At 33.2% G+C, this 9,930-nt stretch overlaps 1 pseudogene; it reads right to left on the bottom strand.

The window, feature by feature from the left end:
- Positions 1 to 3,361: 3,361 nt before the first annotated feature.
- LOC114717264 (receptor protein-tyrosine kinase CEPR2-like) lies at positions 3,362 to 7,592 on the bottom strand (annotated as a pseudogene).
- Positions 7,593 to 9,930: the final 2,338 nt, after the last annotated feature.

Raw genomic sequence — 9,930 nt, forward strand, 5'->3', positions numbered from 1 at the left:
GCTGCTGAACAGGTTGTTGATGTTCTTACTAAGGCTCTTCCACCCGCTGCTTTTGCTGAATGTAGAGAAAGACTTAAGAGTTGTACCTCTTGAAAATCTGTACTCTGGAACTTCCTTTAAAAAAACAGAGAGAGAGAGAGAGAGAAGCAGGGAGAATATTAGTCTATTGGGCCAATATTGGCCCTAAGCTTGTTTTCTCAATGAGATCTTTCTGTAATCACTGGATTATTAATGAGAATAATCAAATCATTTTCTCTCTGAATATTTTTCTTTCAATCCTTCATTCGCGCAAATAACTTATTCATTTACCCAGTGCTATCCATTTACTTATTCAAAATCTTAGACTAATCTCTTTTTCTGTGACATGTATAATGAAATATACGAATGACAGGTCAAGTTTAATTTTTATCTATTCACTGAGTATTATTCGTTTATATTACTTTGTAAAGTTACTTACTCTTTATCAAATTCTTATTCGTCTACTCCCGAGTAAGTGGATATTAAAGGAGTTTTGAATTGTGTTTTTGGATCCTCAAGTGTGAATTACTTGCGTTGATGCTTTGAAAGTGTTTTGCTTCTGTTAAGATTTTATTCTTCTACTAAAGAGTATTTGTATGCTTTTCTACCCAAAGTTGATTTTTGAAAAGTTTTGCAAGTGCTTACCTTTAATGCATATCTAATATTTAATTTTGATATGAATTACATTATATTAGAATATAATATGCATTAATAGATCCACTTTAATTTTTTTAGGTTCAAAGAAGAGCCAAATAGGAAATCTGATGGTGCAGAATAATTTCTTATGATTCAAGTAAAATCCAATGGCCAAGTTTAAATGGTCTAATTTTATTGCTAATGGGTTCAAATCTTATACCTGAAAACCCTCTTTTGCTCATATAAAAAATATACCCTCCATTAATCCATCGCAACGCCTCCACCATCATCGGCTCCTTCTATTCCCCTCATCACACACATCATCACCCAATCATCATCTTGTCTTTTCTCCACTCACTTTTCATCCGGTCCCATCACACCTGGTTAATCTTCATCCATCATTCACCAAGGCTGCTTGAGCTAATTTGGAAGGCAACTTAGGAGGAGCATAAAGGAAGCTAAAACCCATGACAAGAAGTGATTCTATTTATTTTTTTAATCCATGAGTTTGAGATTATTTAGTTTTAAATAATTTTGAGTTGTACTATTGGGAGACAATTTAATTCTAGATTGTCACTATTTTTTTTCTTGGATTGAATTTGGATTTAATTTATGCTAGATACTTGCTGGAATTTATTCTTAAAAACCCTTGCATTTTTAAATAAATTTATAATGGAGTTCTCTTTATGGATTTGATTATCAACATATATTGCAAATTTTGATTGTTTCTACCTCTTGATTGTTCAATTGAGTTGGCAAACTGTCTAATTGCAAATTTTCAAAATTAATTTGAATTAATTGTTATCAATTTTAGTGGGTTTAATTAACTAGTCTCATACCATCATGAGTTTTTTTAGTGGTTTAAGTGTTATTAAACTTGAGGGTTTTTCAAGTTTCATCTAGGTAATTAAATCTGTTAATTCCACTCTTGTGTCATTTTCACTTGGGAATATATTGTTTTGGGTTAGGAAAGTTATTACTATTTAAATCCTGAGTTACCTTTTATACCATACCTAAAACAAATTCTCATTTTTAATTTTCTAATTTTCTTTGCTATTTAGTTAATTTTCTTTTACTGGGCAATTTAATTTTTTTTCTAAAAAATCCCTCCAAAGTAATATCTGCATTCATTTAGCTTAGTTTCTTCATACAGATTTTAGAATATTTGCATATTGTATTTTAGTTAGTTTTATTGCATTTAGATTTAGTGCTTTGCTGTTATTTTAGGCACATTTTATTGCATCTTTCATCACTTAAATTCACACCTAAAGAAACTCAACTCACTCTTTAGGAGAATGACCTAGTTTGACCCTAACTTACAAAATTATTTGGAACCTAATTTAATTGAGTCCTTTAGAGACAGAAACATCATTAGTTTTCGCTAAAGTACTCAGTTAAAATTAGGTCCCAAAATAATTTATAGTTAGGAACAACCTAAGTCATTACTTTTGAGGAGCAAGTTGGGGATTCTTTATGTATGAATTTAAGTGATGAAATGTGCAATGAAATGGATCTAAACTAAAATTCAAAACACTAAATCTAAATGCAATAAAACTAAATAAGATGCATTGTGCAAATGCATTAAAATCTATATGAAAAATGAAATTAAACTAAATCAATGCAAATGCAATTTTTTTGAGGTTTTTTAGAAAGAAAAATTGAAATGCTAATCAAAGGAAATTATAACTAAGTAGTAATGAAAATTAGCAAAGCAAAAATGATAAGTTTTAACGGAGACAACTCAAGATTCATATAAAGTTAACTTTCATAGCCCAATTCAATTAATTAGACCACAAGAGACACAATAAAGGAGAGGAATTAACAGATTTAATTACTTAGATGAAAGGTAGGAAACCCTCAAGTTTAATAATAACACCTAAACTACTAGAGAAATTATAATGGCATAAGATTAGTTAATTAAATCCATTAAAACCAACAATAATTATTTCAAATGAACTCTAGAGATTATGCTTAAAATTATCTAATTGTTTAAACTAGACAATTTACCGACTCAATTGAACAATCAAGAGGTGTAAACAACCCAAATTTGCAATATAAACCTCATTGATACTCAAATCTAGAATGAGAACTTGATTATAAATTTAATTAACAACATAAAAGCTTGTAAACATAAATTGCAACAAATATCAAGAACAAGTTAAATCCAAATAGTAATCTAGTCCAAGAATAAAAATAGTAATAATCTAGAACTAAATTATCTCAAAAACAATACAACTCAAAATTACTTTAATTAAAACTAAATAATTTCAAGCTTTTTGAATACAAAAATTAAATAGAGTCGCTGTCCTATGGTTTTGAAGTGCTAGTCTATCAAGGCTCTAGCTCTCTTTATACTTCTCCAAAGTTTTCTCCAAGCTAACTCAAACTCCCATGAAAACCACCCTTCCTCCAGCTTAAACCTAGCATTAATATGTTTGTGTTGCAACTTATAACAACAATAAAACCTTATCCCATTAAGTAGGGTCAACTACATGTTTGTGTTAATTTAAAAAAAAAAAAAAACAAAAGAAACATTGAGGTTTGTTTTATTTATTTACTTGTTTTTAATAGAATGTATTCTGTTTTCTTTATAAATATCGTTTTTATAGAGCTAGTTTGTAAATTTCTTGATCATCACCATACATATTTTCTTATTGAACATGGGCATATATATGAAAGTAAAACTTCTGATTTGAAAACGAGTGGGTAATGACCAATCATTCAGCGGAAGATATATAAATCATGCTTAAAACATGGTTTTTGACTAAATGCCTTCCTTAAGTAATCCTCATCAGAGTCCTCATACTATAATTTGGTAAACATGACTGATAGAAACAGATTGCAAGTATTTACATTATGTATCTGAGAAGAAGATCACTAGGTAAAATCCTTATCTTTCTCAAAATCGCTTTCAGGAGATTGAAAAGGGCTAGAATAAGCATCAATAAGCATCTTGACAACACCTCTCATAGAAGGACGCAAAGAAGGGAGCTTAGTTGTGCACTGGATAGCAACCTTCAAGACCTTAATCATTTCATCTTCAACAGACTCAGATGCTATTTTATCATCAAGGATCTTGATAGCGCTTTCACGGGCATTCAGATTAGTCATAGCCCAATATACAATATCCTTCCCCTCTCCATAATCCTCCTCAATGGGTTCCCTTCCTGTAAGTAATTCTAGCAACACCACTCCAAAGCTATACACATCACTCTTTCAGTAACTTGGCGTGTGTAAGCAAGCTCTGCAAGAAAAGAGTATATTATGTCAGTGTTAGAAGTTAATTTGACAATGTTCCAGGTAATGTTTATAAAGAAAGCAGAAGTTCAAGACACTCATAGGAAAAAATTGATGCTTTGTAATTCCCAGTGTTAGTTGTGTATTTTTACAGTTTAAAGAGGACCACAAAAAGGGGACCAAATACTTCAGCCATACCCGGGCCGTATTTGCAGGTTCATTAATTAAGTTTAAAAAAATCACATCTGTTTTGCGGAGGCATTTGAAACCTTAACATGGTTTGTTCAAAAAACAATTGAAACTAAGCCTTTTCAATGTCATTTTATTTGCATTCAATCATAATTTTAAGATTTAAAGCAATGATCTCATAGCAGATGCAGCTGCAGATGTTTCAAATACACTTTTCTGTGTAAAAAATTAAATGGGATTCACTTTGATCCTTTGTCAAGAGACATTTATTTCCATTGTTATAAATGAATATGAATAATATCAGCAGTGAAGATACACAAATCGCTATGAAGAGTGAGATATTCAGAATAATTCTAAGTCCATGGTTTCTATGCATTAGGACACTTCTTTTTATTGCTATGGGTATCAAAAGTAAAATAGAGAGAAAATTATTTGTGAACCAAAATGAAATATATCAGAGCTAGAAAGTGTTAGTGAGAAAGGGAGAAAGTAGGGAGGAAAGAATACAATTTTATGCAGTGTTCCCTACAACTTCTCTGCTCATTAGATGAAAGTGATTAAAGGACATGAGAATGGAGGATCATGATCGAATTGGACGACTAAAAAATGAAATTAACTTTGAATTAAAAGTAAATAAACTGGGATGCATTTAAAATGTATTTTGCAGCAAAGTCTACATCAGATTGTCCTATATATAGGTCTAACCAAATCCACATATGATAAAACACACAGCGTCAATATAGGAAAAACTTCAAGAGCATAAACAGAACGATGCTTTTATTTGATAAAAATCCTTACCTGGAGCAATATAACCATGAGTGCCAGCAAGACAGCTAAAACCCAGCTGTTGATCAGTTTTTTCTGCAAATTTGGCAACCCCAAAATCAGCAATTTTCGCCTCATAATCCTCATCCAGCAAAATGTTACTAGATTTTATGTCTCTGTGAATGATAGGTGGAGAACAATCATGATGTAAATAGGCAATTCCTTTTGCAGTGCCCAGTGCAATTTTATATCTCTGGTACCAATCCAATTCTGGTTTCCCACCCTTCATCTGTCGGTGAAGAGCTTGAAAAAGATTACCATTTGGCATGAACTCTAACACCAAGTAGTTTGATCCTCCTTTGAACAAAGAAGCATAAAGCTTAAGTATATTTCTATGCCTGATTTTTCCCAAAGTCTCCATCTCTGCCGCCAAAATTTTTACGCTATCTCCTTTCCATAGTTGTTTTACAGCCACCGTGGAACCATTTTTCTTCAAGTCAACTCGATATACCTTTCCAGTACCACCGGTTCCAATCAAATTATCTTCATCCAAATTACATATTTCATTCACATCAAGATCAACTTGGTGGAAAGAAGCAATTTTCCATTTTGAATCTGTTTCCTTTTGATCTTGCAAGTTTTTCTCCAGGTCTGCTTTTTCATGCTTGATGCTTCCGTAACTCACAAGCAACACGGCCAACACTACAACCAAGACAGAAGCAGTGACGCAAAGAATTACTACCTTATCAGCGAAGACCCTTTTCTGACCATGTATGCTTGTACAAATGTTGAATTCGGAATTCACTAGAGTTTTTGAATTTGGTTCAACACAAAGTGCTGGGTTTCCAACAAAAGCTTCATCACCACCAATGATTAGAAGATTGTTTGGAATTCTCCCAGACAACTGGTTTTTGGAAAAATCAATCGAGCTCAATTTCATTGACACTAAGCTTTCTGGGATTGAGCCTGTAAGTTTGTTGCCAGATAGATTAAGAGAGTTCAATGAGCTCATAAGTGAAACTGACTGAGGGATAGTGCCAGTTAGAAAATTCCGAGCAACATTCAAGTCCACTAGCCTTGTACAATTACAAAGTTCCGCAGGTATTGATCCAGTTAATACATTCTCTTCTAGATGAAAAGAAGACAATTGCTTAAGAGCTCCAATTTCGGCTGGTATTTCACCATGAAAATTGTTGTTGCTCAAATATAGCTTCTCCAAATTCATCAGCTTACCAAGTTGTGCAGGAAGCTTACCCGAAAACTTGTTCTTTGTTAGAACTAACTGGCTTAAGCTAGAGGAAAGCCCAATTTTTGGAGATATAGAGCCATCAAAATTATTGTCAGCCAAATCAATTATCTTCACAAATGGAAGTGCCCACAGCTCATTTGGAATTTTTCCAGACAAGCGATTCCTGCTCACCCTGAATCTCTCCACTGATTTACATGTAACATAAGTCTCAGGCAATTCACCGGAGAAATTATTTTGCAAAGCAAGCAAAAATTTCAATTTTCTGTTTTCACACAAGAACTTTGGAAAATCACCTGAAAATTGATTCTCCGATATATCAATGCTATCCAGTGGTGAAAATCGGCCAAAATTTTCTGGAATTTTCCCAGAGAAGCTGTTTCGATAGATTGAGAATCCAACAAGATGTTGCATATCTCCAAACCCAGCAGGAAGTTCTCCCGAAAAGTTGTTTTCATAGAGCTGAAAAACAACCAAATTCTCCATAGTACCGATCACCTCTGGCAATTCGCCATATAAATGGTTCATTGAAATGTCAATCTCTTCAAGCTTGGTCAAGTTTGCCAGCTCAGCTGGGATTTTCCCAGTTAAGGTATTTGAGAAAAGCTCAATCTTACGAAGATTTTCCAACTTCCAAATTGACTGGGAAAGTTTCCCTGAGATCATGTTTCTCGAGATATCCAGTGTCTCCAGAGCCTTCATTTCATAAACTGATTCTGGAATCTCTCCTCTCAAATGAGAACCACCAAGATAGAGCCAAGTCAAGTTCTTCAGATTGCCAAGAGTCTCAGGAACTTCACTCTCAATATATTCATTTTCCCCAAGCCCCAGCGAAACGAGACCAGTCAGGTTTCCGACCCAGCTTGGGAATTCGCCGGAAAAGTAGTTTGCGGAGAGGTCAAGAACTTTGAGATTTCTCATCACAGACAAGTCTGGGATAATCCCAACCATATCATTTTCTGTTAGGTTCAAAACTCTAAGGTTGCTGCAGTTGCTTACTTCAAATGGAAGCTTCCCAGAAATAAAATTTGATGCGAGTGACAGAACTCGGAGGTTCTCGAGAGCAAAAATTGATGCGAAAATCTCCCCGGAAAGGGACTTGTTTTCCAGCGAAATTCCTACGACTTTCCCGGAAAATCTATCACAAGTAACTCCATGGAATTCACAGGGAGACTCTGAATCTGTCCAGGAAGCCAAAGAATCCAAAGGGTCCTTCAAATGCTTCTTGAACTGAAGGAGAGCCTCTGTTTCTACGCTTACGGGCATACATGGCGGGAAAATGATGAACAGAATCGTAAAGAAACGAAACAAGAAAAAGCGTTTCTTGGTCATTAGGAAGAGAGCAAAATGATCAGTTTCTTCCAAAGCAAAGAGAAGAATAGTATTAATGTCTAAGCAGTGGCGAATGATCAACGCACCATTATTGCAGATGGGTCTCCATCCTCCAATGTCGAAATAGCTCAGTGACCAAGAAATCCATTCCCTGCATGAATAATGAATAAAATATACCTATTAAAAGATAAACTTCTGTTCAGTTAAATAAGTAATTCTCCATTTAAAATTAAATAATATTATTTCTTTTTTAATATAAAAACTGAATAACTAATTTAAAAATATTAAATGAATTAGTTAAGTGGGCTATTTATTATAAAAATGTGTTAATATTTTTAAATTTTTTTTAATTATGTGTATTGAAACTTCGTAATATAGAAGAAAGTGACTTAAATCTTATACTTATAACAAAATCCAATCTTGAATTAGCTCTTATATTAAAGAAAGGGATAGTAATAAAAATAACTGATATTTATTGCTTTTTTTTTAAATTCATAAATAAAAGATTATAAGTATTATTAAAAATAAAATAATAAGGCATAAAATGTTTTTATCAAAATATTAGGCTTTCTATTACATTAAATTATATAAAACTTTACCTTAAATTCCAATTTTGGCACCTAACGGTTTAAAATCCTAGAGGAGAAAGTGGTACCTAATCTGATATTTTATAAATATAGTTAAATAATTAAAATTCCATTGTTTCAAAAAGTTTATTAATAATTTGTGAATTGACAAAAACAAATATTAAATTAAGAGATTAAGTAATAATTAATGTATAAACATTTTATAGTTAGGGATCCGTATAATCTATCATTGCCTAAAAAATCTACGATGGAAACAAAAGGTGACGTTGAAACGTCAATTTTTGTTTGTTTGTAGCCGTGGAAACAGTAAACTGTAGTACCGCCATTGCTATAATTGAAATCCAAGAAAAATAGCATGCTTGGAAGTTACTCTTCTGGCTTCCATCATTTTTACTTTTTGCATAATTGGTTTTTTTTTTTTTTGGACAGAAGCATAATTGGTTTAATCTACCAAATTTGCCCTTAAAGCAAAGAACACCTAATTATGGGTAAGTTAGAGTAGCATTATTTTTAAATCATTGCAGCCAATCAACAATCATGGAAACTTTTAGGGAATAATTCATTACATTCTAATTAATCCGTGAGCTTTTCTCAATGTAGAACATGCTGCAATTTCAATTCTGTATGACATTCTTTTGGCTTTCTCTCCATCTCCAAGAAAAAGAGAATAGAATGGATAAAACATTCCCAAAAAAGGAATAAATTTGATAAAAACGAATATTTTGTTTTCATTACATGTTAGTAAAAAGTGATTCCAACATACCAGTCTATTAAATAGTCGGATTTTACTTCTAAAACATTTTAACTTGTAAAACTTCTCAATATAAGGCATAACGATTTACTTCATTCGAAAGCTTTCACTTGGTCTCTTACAGGTCAGAAGACTCCATATGTGATCCTCTCCTTAAACATTACTCTCTTAATAATAAAAGCACCAGTATAACAATCACAAACACAAAACAAATTTATCCTAAAAGACTATCATGTTAGGTGGGAGAGCTCCTTAAATTTGTAAATCCTACTTCACTTGTGATGCTTCTATATAGAACTCACAACAAATTAAAATTTTTAAATAAATGTGAAATATAATCTCCCTCAAGTGCAATTTGGGCGCTGGTTTTGGGTCTTTTTCACTCTTCCGCCGGAAAATTACATAACCTGGAGAGTTGAGAGAGATCGTAAACTTGGGGGGAAAATGGAGAAGGATTTTAGCAGATGAAACTAATGGGTATTCACTTTTCAAGGTGAAGAAAAGGATAAAAATTATGGGAAAGATGGGTAAGAAATCCGAGTGGGAAGTTTCAACGAGGTTAATTAATTGTGAGCAAAGAAAAGGCTAGAAGTGGGAGCAAAGTTTGAAAGTGAAATTTGGGGGCAAAACGTTAGTGGTAGTGGGTGAGAGTTGTGATCCAAGAAAAGACAAGAGAATCCAACTAAGCAAATTGTCATTCACCAGTAGGTAGAGACAAAAATATTAATATTATGAAAATTTAATTGGGAGATTAATTACCTTTGAATCTGTCCAAAGCAAAAGAGAACAAACTAGGAGGAAGGTGATTGCTTAAGTTACAGAAAATTTCAAAGGCCTTGGCTTTGCGTTGGGAAGAGTGAGTGAGCCTTTTCGGAGAAGCGTGGGGTCAAGCGGAATTAATAAGAGAAGGCTTTACAGACTGGAATTTTGGTTATGTGTGTGTGCCTCTCACATCTTTCATGTTTCTGAATTTGATGTTCATCCCGTGATGGGCCGCGGAAAAGACGAGCGATCGTTGCATTAGCTCCATTCTCTTCGTGTTTTCCACAATCTATGACATGTTTTTGTGGAAATAGGTTGAATCTACGATGGTACAACTTCACAAAATCTTTCTCAAAAAAATTTCTATTAATGCTTTCAAGGCGAGAATGGGCTTTTTTTTTTTCCAA

This window comes from Neltuma alba, unplaced genomic scaffold (assembly GCF_004799145.2).
Source record: "Neltuma alba isolate B1F8T4 unplaced genomic scaffold, ASM479914v2 tig00011726_pilon, whole genome shotgun sequence".
Taxonomy (NCBI): Eukaryota; Viridiplantae; Streptophyta; class Magnoliopsida; order Fabales; family Fabaceae; genus Neltuma; species Neltuma alba.